Below are 10650 nucleotides of genomic sequence, written 5' to 3' on the forward strand. Positions count from 1 at the left end.
TGTTTATTGTCAACTGTATTTCGTATTGTTTAATAAAATTAAAAAAAAGGAGTGCCAAACACCCTGTCTACTCTGAGAGCTGGCTTTGAGGGAACTGGATCAGTGTCAAGGACTGTCCATGTGTAAATAAAGGGTGACTTGGTGATGGGCTACTGGCTTCTGTGGAGTTATTTCAGACAGTCATTGAATATTGTTATGATAAAGGTCAATAATTTTTTGTTAGGCAGGGGACCAAAGGTTATCGGATATAGATGGCACTGTGGAATCTGAAACACAAAACAGATCAGCTATGATGTTATTGAATGGCAGAGCAAGCTTGATGGGCTGTATGGCTTATTCTTCCTAATTGATATGTTCGTACATGGCCCCTTGAGCATGCTTCACCGTTCAATAAGATCATGGCTGACCTAATTGCTCTATATTCCTGCCTACTTCCAATAATCTTTCACATCCCTCCTTGTTGAGAATCTGTCCATTTCAACCTTAAAGATATCAAAGATTCTGCTTCCATTGTATTTTTCAGAAGAAAATGCAGATGGTTTACAAACCCCCAAGAGAAAAAAAAATCTTTCCTTATCTCTGCCTTTAGATGAGCAATCCCTTACCTTTAAATAGTGAATCCTAGTTGTAGATTCTCCCACAAATGGAAGCGTCCTTTCCCAATTCATCTATTGAGACTGCTCAGAAGGACTTCCATGTTTCAATCATGTTATCTCTTATTGTTCAAAGCTCAGTAGATACAAGCCTGTCGTGTCCAACCATTCTTCATAAGACAATCTGCCCATTCAGGAATTAATCTAGTAAACTTTTCTAAACTGCTTCTAACATATTTACATCCTTCTTTGGATAAAGACAGTGGTCTTACTAAAGTCTTATATAATTGAACCATAAACTCCCTATTTTTGTATTGTATTCCCCTTGCAATAAATCATAATATTCTATTAGCTTTCCTTCCTATTTGCTGTACCTGCACACTAATCATTTGTGATCCATGTATCAACGCACCCAGATCCCTCTGCATCTCAGAGCTCATCAATTTCTCACTATTTAGATCAATCCTTTTTATCCTACCTTCCAAAAATGGACAATTTTGCATTTTCTCGCATTATTCTCCATTTGCTAAATCTTTATCCATTCATTTAACTTGTCTATATTGCTTTCCAACCTTATGTCCTAAACACAACTTTCTTTCCAACCTAGTTTTGTGTAATCAGGAAATTTAGCTTCTGTCCCTTCATCTATGTGATTTATATGAATTGTAAGAAGTTGACTCCTACCATTGATCCTTGTGACACATCACTTTATCTTGCCAACCAGAAAATTACTTGTTTTCCTACTGTCTATTTCCTGTTAGCTAGTCAATCATCTATCCATGCCCATACAGAGTGGCTTTTATTTTCCATTGTACCCTTTGTGCTGGCTTATCAATGTATGTTCATTTGCCATATATACCAACTACTTGCTGCAGACTGCTTCATCATTCCATTCATCCATAAGTTAGAACTCGAGCCAAAGAACCACACACTTATCACTGCTGCAAGTTGCACATTCCTATATTTCCATACACATTTTCAGCTATTGAATCATGGCGCGCACATCACCCAAACACATTGCACCACACATAACACAGATCCCTGTCTCTTAAAGAATAAGATGCTCCATGGCCTGTTGCAGATGGGACTCCAAAAGGAAGACAGGCACATCAGAGCATCTAAATCCCCATGGAAAAGATAGTGCTAGCCATTATTGTGATCTACGTTGATGCAAGCATGGCCAGCAGTGAGACTGGAACCACGGTGTTACTATTCTATTATCTAGTCCTCCTCACATCACATTTCCTCCACTTTCCTCACAACTTCTGATTTGCAAGCTGCAAATGGTGCATGTGTGCACTATTTATCTTCCTTTAACCCTAAACCTACTCCTTCACCAGAAGCTCACCCTTTATTCTTTCTCATTTAAAACCCCCAGGAGCTGCAACCTAGATAAGGAGGGGAAGAACAGCAAGAAGACTGTGCATTTCCAGTATCGCTATCACTCAATTTTCATACTCACACTTGAATCCAGAAGGTTGCACCAACACTGAATAGTATCTCCCAACATAGAAACAGACCCTTTGGTCAAACTCGTCCATGTTAACCAGGTTTCCCAAATTGAACTGGTCCCATTTCTTTGCTTTTGACCCATACCTCTCTAAACCTTTCCTATTCATGTACCTGTCCAAATGCCTTTTAAATGTTGTAACTTTACTTGCATCTATCATTTCCTTTGGCAGTTCATTCCAATATGAACCACCCTGCCTGTGGAAAGAGTTGCCTGTCAGGTCCCTTTTAAATCTTTCTCCTGTGAAGTGTAGCTTTACTTTCTTTTCCATTTTGTTTTATCAGAGACTCATTGTGTCCAGCTGCAAGATTATTCAAAAGATTAGGCTTTTCTTGAGGTCTGAAAAGAAGAACATTATTCCTGAAGACAAATCTGCTATTGTACTGTGCTCTGAAAACAGACTCAATGAGTCATGAGTCCATGTTATGCCTCTATTAGTCCTGGATGGTCATTTGTCGGCCACTATCCTATGTGTTTCATCTTTATATCTTGTCTTTTAAATCATTCTGCAGTAGTCAAACTACATTTTAATGCAATGTTTATTTACACAATAGTAGAACATACAGACATTGATCTACACTAACTCAGAGTGTCTCTGAGATCAGATCTCTCCAGTTTTCTCTCAGTCATGTGATTTTATGTTATTACATTATGATCCCGTAAGTTCATGCTGTTAAAACATTACTCCGCAGTACTCATGTCTAACCTGGGCATTTCTCTGAATGTACCCGTAATACATTTTTGCCTATTTTCTAGTCTGGGTGTGACATTTGATGCTAAATTGAATAATGAACATTGTTTTATGAAGAAAATAAATGACATATTATAAGCACTGGATGTGTTGGACCAAACAGTCTGTTTCCATGCTGTATAACTCTATGATTCCAAGCAGATAGCATATTTACCTATAGGTTGTTGCATTGTCAACATATGCACTATTTTGTTCAATCACTGCTGTTGATTGTACAGTTCTTGTATTTTATTTTATGTAGATGGTGGGCATTAACTGGAGGTTAGCTAGGTCATTTGAAGCTTCACACTGTGACTGATCCAGGCACAGGTTAGGACCTCAAGGTTACAAGCCACGGTTACTCTGGCAGAACCAGAAAATGATGCTGGAAGAGCTTGCACCTCAAGTAATAATGATTAAAGGCAGAGGTTCCTTCAGGAAGAGAACTTGTATCATACGCATAGAGAAGATACTGAGAAACCACCACATATATTCTTGTCTCTAGTCATGTTGCTTATTGAAATTGAAAAGAAAACTGGAGGACCATGAAGTATGAAGAAATGAGCAGAGGTCTGCTGTAAAGCAACATAGACTATAACTGTGGGTGTTGGGTTAGGATGTATGTGCTTGTAGTCTGTAACTAAATAAATAGTAAAGTCTTGAAGGATAATCTCCAGTCTTTCTGCGTCAATTGTTTTTTTTTCCTGGAGTAGAACAATTACTGTTCAACCACATGTTCTGCAAATACTAGATGATCTGATGCACCACAGACTCTCACTTCTCTTCAACTTTCACAACTTCTAGATCTTCTAAGCTATTCCTTTGGAACAGTTTGGCACCCACTTGCTCAAGAGAAAATGCTTCATTTTTTTTCTATTGATTACTATACATCCAGTTCTTTCTAGGTTTAAACTTCCAGCATAAAGGCATTGTGGATTGGGACAAGGTGATGTTCAATAATGAACAGGGCCTATGGGACAGAATATTCTCAGACCCTGACAAATTGGGCTACAGTGAGCAATTTGGGAGAGTCATGTGAGAAGTCAGGTAAGGCCTTCCTCAACACCAAGAGAAACAAATCCTGTTTTCCATCTGAATGATAAGGGTAAGATTTTCAGTGGTGAGAGGCCTATTAATGGGGATTATTGCTAATTATCACCCTCATTATTACTGAATTGCATCTCATTAGTGTGCACTAAATCACTGGTCTGATTAAAAACCAGATTCTACGTTAGAGCTCGGGTGTCCTTGGAGAAGGAGCACGCGGTGTCGATCAACACCCTGGAGTTGTTCAGGGAGAGGTGGGGGGACGTGCTGGGTGCCGGGGGCCTGGGCTGGACGCTGCCGCAGGACATAGCAGGCAGGGCGGCGGTAGACGTCCAGTACGTGGCCACCGCCATCCGACGCCTCAAAACGGCGGTGCTCGGACCCGACGTAGTGCACCAGTTGGAGGACGCTCAGGTGTGCGGTGGGATCCCGTCCGCGCTCACCCCAGCCTGGACGGAATTTCACATTGGCCCCAAGGTCCCGTACTTCCCGCGGGAGCCTGTGCCCCACAACCTGAGCCGCCTCCGAAATTTTAATTTTGTTTTGTTTAGGGAGGTGGAGAGAAAGGCCCTGTATCGACTGCTGCTGCACACCATCCACCTCTTCTCCCTCATCTACCGTCCGGACACGCCTTGGCGTGCCCATTTGCCACCGGGCTGTGGGGATCCCCAGTGGAGGGCTCTCTACGTGGGAGTCCTCCCCCTTTCTCTCGGGGATCTGGGGTGGACGGTGCTGCACGCTGCAGTCCCCTGCAACCGCAGATTGCGGTGGTTCACGGACTCCCAGCCCAACTGCTTGTTCTGTGGCGCTGTGGAGTCCGTGGACCATGTATATATTGGGTGTGGGCGTTTGCACTCCCTTTTTGATTTTCTTAAAAACCTTCTCCTCTGTTTTTGGCTGCACTTCAGTGCCACGCTCCTGATCTTTGGGCACCCAGTACGGAGGAAGGAGGGCAGGTCTGAAGACCTCCTCGTGGGTCTGCTCCTGGGCCTGGCCAAACTGGTCATCAACAGGTCAAGGCAGCGGGCCGTGGAGGGGGTCGTTAGGGCAGACTGCCTGCCCCTCTTCCGCGGTTACGTTAGAGCCCGGGTGTCCTTGGAGAAGGAGCACGCAGTGTCGACCAACACCCTGGAGTTGTTCAGGGAGAATTGGGCGCCGCAGGGAGTGGAGTGCATCATTTCTCCCTCCAATTCTATTTTGATTTAGTCCCTACCCTCCCCCTTCACTGTTTTGATCACACAGCACTGCCCTTTGATGTGAAGGGCAATGCTTGTCACTGGCCACCTGGGTGTTTTCCTATCTTCCTGGTGGTGGAATTTGAATAAAGATTCGTGCACTTTGTGTCTTTCACTGTGTCTCACACCTGCACACACACCCCATGGGTGCTGGGGCAAAAATAACCACTACCGCACTTAGGTGATAGTGTGGGGGTTAAAAAAAAAGAAAAAAGAAAATAAAATAAATAGGAGTGCTATTTAGTCCCTACCCTCCCTGTTTTGATCACACAGCACTGCCCTTTGATGTGAAGGGCAGTGTTTGTCACTGGCCATCCGGGTGTTTTTCTATCTTCCTGGTGGTGGAACTTGAATAAAGATTCGTGCACTTTGTGTCTTTCACTGTGTCTCACACCTGCAAGAGAAAAAAACTAAAAAAAAGAGAAAAAAAAAGATAAAAACCAGATTCTGAGAATTCCCAACTTGCAAGTCAGACTCCTCCTCATCATTGCTTCTCCATACGTCCATCTTGGATGCCCAGAACCAATATCTCAAGTCACTCATCAAGCAGGTAGACAGGTTGCTGTATGGCACCATGCTGTGTCCATCTCACACCTGCTCCATATGCCAACTGCATACAAGGCAAACACTGCATGCGCTGCAAACAAGTGGCCATGTCTCAAAGCCTAAGTGGAGCCTCTAAGTCAAGTCAAGGGAGACACCCGCCAGTCAGAGAATCCCAGTGCAATCAAGGGCAGCCTTATTATCAATCCAAGTGCTTGTGCACAATCATTCAGTTGGTCATGGTCGTCAAAAATCTCCTCTAGTAGGGCTGAGGAATTAAAACCCACCTGCCCTGGCTTTGTCTGCCCCAATGGGCCAATTTCTTCCACAATGAAGGAAGGACAGAGACAGGAGAGATTAAGTGAGTGACACAGCTGTTAGTGCTGGTGCAGGTGGGAAAAAGGAAGTGAGGTGTCCCAAATAAGTGAGTGAGCAGTGCACAAGCCATGGTTTGTGGTGTATGAAAATGACTACCAGCTACCTTTAAGTTGGCTACTTATTAAGAACTCCCAAAGACAGTCAGATACTAAAACAATTATTTAAGCTTCATTGCATGTGGCAACCAAAATAATTTGCTTCAAGTAAACATGGTAAGCCTTACAAGCTAACTTAGCTATTGTCCAATTAATGGTGGAATTTAGTTATGATTCCAACCAATGGTGTTTGTCTGTAGCTTGCTTCCTTATGAGGAGTGGCTTCTCTCTGGCTTGTTACATTCGCTGTCCATATCTGTTCAAAACACATCCTGTCCTACCATTAACCCCTTAAATTCTTCTGCAGGACAATAATTTGTTCTTTTGGCATAATGCAGCCAGTTATCAAGCAGTTGTGAAAACAACTAGCTTTGACTTCTTTTCCTGGGCATAGCTAATTGCCATTTTGTTTTTAATTCCTTGTACCGTTACCTCAGAAAACAGTTTATTCTAGAAAGAGTTATTGCTGATTGGTTCAATCCCTGAATGGTTATTAAAATTCTGAAGTTTACACAGTCTCTCCTTGTTTTTTTCAATATGACAAACACTGGTATAATTTGGCCATTTTCCACCACATCAGTTCATATCCTAGCTGAGTTACTACACCATAAACAAGTAAAATGTGCCATTTTGTTATGTGGCACAGATTTACACAAACTAATAATCAATAAATAGTCATTAAATATATCATGAAACAAAATAAGGTAAGCATGCCAATCAATTACTGTGAAATATGCTAATGATGCTACACCTGTTGCAGTTCTAATTTCATATGTTTTAACTGAATTAATTCTATTTTCATTCACTGCATTTGTTGCTTACATCAACAAAACAGATTAATATAAGTAACTTATATCCAAGATATGAAATAACATGTAAATCTAAGCAGCTGTATATACATTACTTCACAATTCTAGATATTGCCCCACTAAGTATATTCCTTAATAATTTTATTACCTGTCTTGATTATCTATTTCACTGAATCTTAATGGGTGACCTTCATTTCTTTCTCAAAAACCCTTTTATTTCTTGCAAACAAGACATAACTATTTCCCTAGGTGAGTCTGTCACATCAAGAGTCACAGATTTTCTCTTCCTGATATTAACCAATTCCATTGTTCCCATTAGCATGGTACTTATACTCATAAAGTCATACAGCCAAACAACACAGGCACAGACCCTTCAGTCCAACTCATCCACATTGACCAGACACCCCAATCTGACCTAGTCCCACTTGCCAGCATTTGGCCCATATCCCTCTAAGCCATTCCTATTTATGTAACCATCCAGATCCCTATTAAATGTTGTAATTGTACCCAGCTTCACCATTTCCTCTGGCAGCTCATTCCAAACATGCACCACCCTTCGCATGAAAATGTTACCCCTCAAGTCCTTTTTAAATCTTTCCCCTCCCCCTTGATCCTATATCCTCTAGTTTTGGGAATCAACCACTTTAGAAAAAAGATATTGACTGTTCACCTTATCCATGCCCCTATTTGGTCAATCACCTGCATAGCCAACTCTGATTATGTTGTCCCGAGTGTTACTTGAAATTTCGATAGTTAACTGTTTCATTACCACTGGAATCAAAACTGCATGTGGCTTGTCCAGTTGTGTTGAGGTGATAGAAATCAACAGTGGTTTTATCAGTCTGTTGGCATTCCTTAAGTGCTGTCCCTACAAGCCTCCCCACTTTTCTGCTGGGTGAGGTAAAACCGCCTTAACTCTCATTCAGATGGTGTTTTGGATCACTCCAATATTGTGCACTGCTGAGCATGTAACATTTTTTCATCTTCAGACACAGCAAATAAGGCCTATTCTGCTCCCTCCAATAAATTAATAATTAGTCCATACTTCTGTTAATTAACTTAACTCGCAGAGATTATTCTTAAATTCATGTCAGGCTACTAAGTTTAGTATCATCATTCATTACACCAAATATACCACTAATTTGAGAAGTTAATTGATTTAATCGATCACTTATAGCACTGACATCTAGGCAATTAACTACAGAAACTCCTGAACCGTATGTGCCTGCAAGTCTGCTGTCAAACTTCTGTGCTTTCTATTTTTCTTTGTGATTTTGTCACCATCATGATTAAGCAAAGCCTTGACCAATTCCTTATAAATGTTCGGTAAAGATTTTGGACACCATGATGGTAACTGAATACCTGAGAAATACAGAATTACCTACCAATTAATGATAAACATATTCATGCAATGCTTTATCCACATTTCACATAACTGTCCTTCCTTTGGGTCCTTCTTTTCCTACAGAATTTTCAGTTGCTTTTGATGTAAGTGCAAATGTGATCTGAAGTTCTATGTAAATTGTCAATGAAAATGGACTTGACTTCTGTATGACCGCTAAATGGAAAATTAACACATGAGGTTGTGGATGGAGACGTTTCCCAATGCTATTGGTCTGCAAACATCAGACTTGGTAGAATAATGCAGTCACCATATACATCTGTATACAAGTAACAGTGTGTCCTTCTGATGAACTGGTTAAATGCATAGACCTCTGTATCTCTGACAAAGGGGATGGTGTCATGACCCTCATGGAACCGCAGAGGGGCTTATGGTTACATGATAGCACTCCCACTCAACATTGGATCCTGGCTGCTGACTCTACTTCACTTGTGAAAACTAGTCAGCATTACAATTCCAATTATCATCTTTATTATTTATCTAAAGATCAAAAACAAAAGATCAGGTAGTTTCTGCTCCAATTTACAGTTTACAATGATCCTTAATCCAAATTTTGTTCTTTCAAAATTGGGATTGTTGCCTGTGAAATATTCAATACAGGCACTTCAACCAATTTATTTCTCCAAGAACACATTTAATCAGGTGCTGTTACGTTATGAGACAAGAAAATGACTGCAGTTCAAACATAGTTTCATTCCTCTTTATTCTCTCTCTCTCTCTCTCTAATGTTTGGACAGGGTTTTGGGAATTGATTGAGGTTCGGGTCTGGCTTCTGCTAAATTACCATTCCAGTCCTTTTAAGTCTAAAGTGTTCAAAAATGCACATCACACCCCTCTGACATTCCAAGAGACAGATCTTAGCCCTTCTTGTGGCTGATTATAGAGTTTACCCACACCCTTAACTAACCTAGTTTCAAATTCTGCTATTTGTTCATCTCACTTTTCAAAATACCTGGTTAATAGCCCAATTAGTGGTCGATTGCATCTACTCTCAGTTATGATGGTGGATTTTCACCAACTCTTTCTTTTTACTTTGGGCTTGTACTACACTGCAATAGGTGGATCAAGGGAACCTTTATCAGAGTCAGGATTATAATCATATTTCATGCCCTGATCCATATAGCATATGACTTCACTCTCAAATGATCCCTAGTCAGACTGCTCCTTTGGTCCCGTAATTGCTGTACAGCTTCCAAAGTGCAGAAAAACCCTCTCTAACTGGGCATCAATCCAGGCATCAATCTCTCATTGACATTGAGAATGATCAGCAGTCTGCACTTGTTGTTCAAGTTGTACTTAATATAGAACTTTGTGTTGCCTTTGCTTGAGTCTTAAGTTTTGACTCCTGAACCTGCCTCTGTACCTTCTCAGTATTACTGTTCACTGTATCAAACTGACTTTCATCACTTGAGAGGTAAACTATCTTCTCCTGATTGTCAGTCTCTACAGAATCAACCTTTCCCTTTAATTCTGTATTTTCCGATTGGAAAACTGCCCTTTTCTGACTAGAAATTTCTAAGGTTTCAAATTTTCGTTTTAGCTCTGCATTTTCTGTGATTTCATATTTTCAGTCTTCAAGTCACTTATCTCAGCATTTCCCAGTTTCAATGTATACTTCACATACCAGGTCCCTGCATAATAACTAGTTCACGTCATCCCATCTTGTTTGTGTGTGTGCTTTCCCAAAGACTTCCTAACAACCTCTAACAAATGATTTGATGCATTTAGTCTTGTAACATCATAAGGTCCACCATACTCTATCCATTTCGACCGTTACTTATTCAAATACTCCTTAACCATGACCTCCCATTTAGGTCGACTGTCTGCCATGATTGCATAGTAAAGATTCAAAACCAAATTTTAGATTACAAACGTTTAAACATTCAATTAAACCTGCAAAAAGCGTTATTGTAAATTCCAGAGATGCCAATTGTTGCCTTTTCCTCATCCACCCATTTGAATCCTGGCCATCATCTGGTTCTCTTAATTCAAGCTCAGGTTTGGTTTTTAAGAATTCAAGACTAGTGCATTTGATTTCAGAACAACTTGGGGTTACTTCTTATTGAAGCCCACCCAGAGACACCAATTGTCGCAAGCTACCTTCAATTAAGTTACTCATTAAAAAAACACTTCAATACACTAACGGTTAGTTAGTACTTATTGCCTATAGCAACTAATGTAAGACCCCTCAAGTAAGCAAGTTAAGCCTTACAACTCAGCTATTACCCAATTAATGCTGGAATTTAGCTATGATTCCAATCAACACTTGATCCTTGTGCAGTATGCTGCTAAAGAGTCCCAAACTTCA

The sequence above is a fragment of the Chiloscyllium plagiosum genome, chromosome 13, assembly GCF_004010195.1.
Source record: "Chiloscyllium plagiosum isolate BGI_BamShark_2017 chromosome 13, ASM401019v2, whole genome shotgun sequence".
Classification (NCBI taxonomy): Eukaryota; Metazoa; Chordata; class Chondrichthyes; order Orectolobiformes; family Hemiscylliidae; genus Chiloscyllium; species Chiloscyllium plagiosum.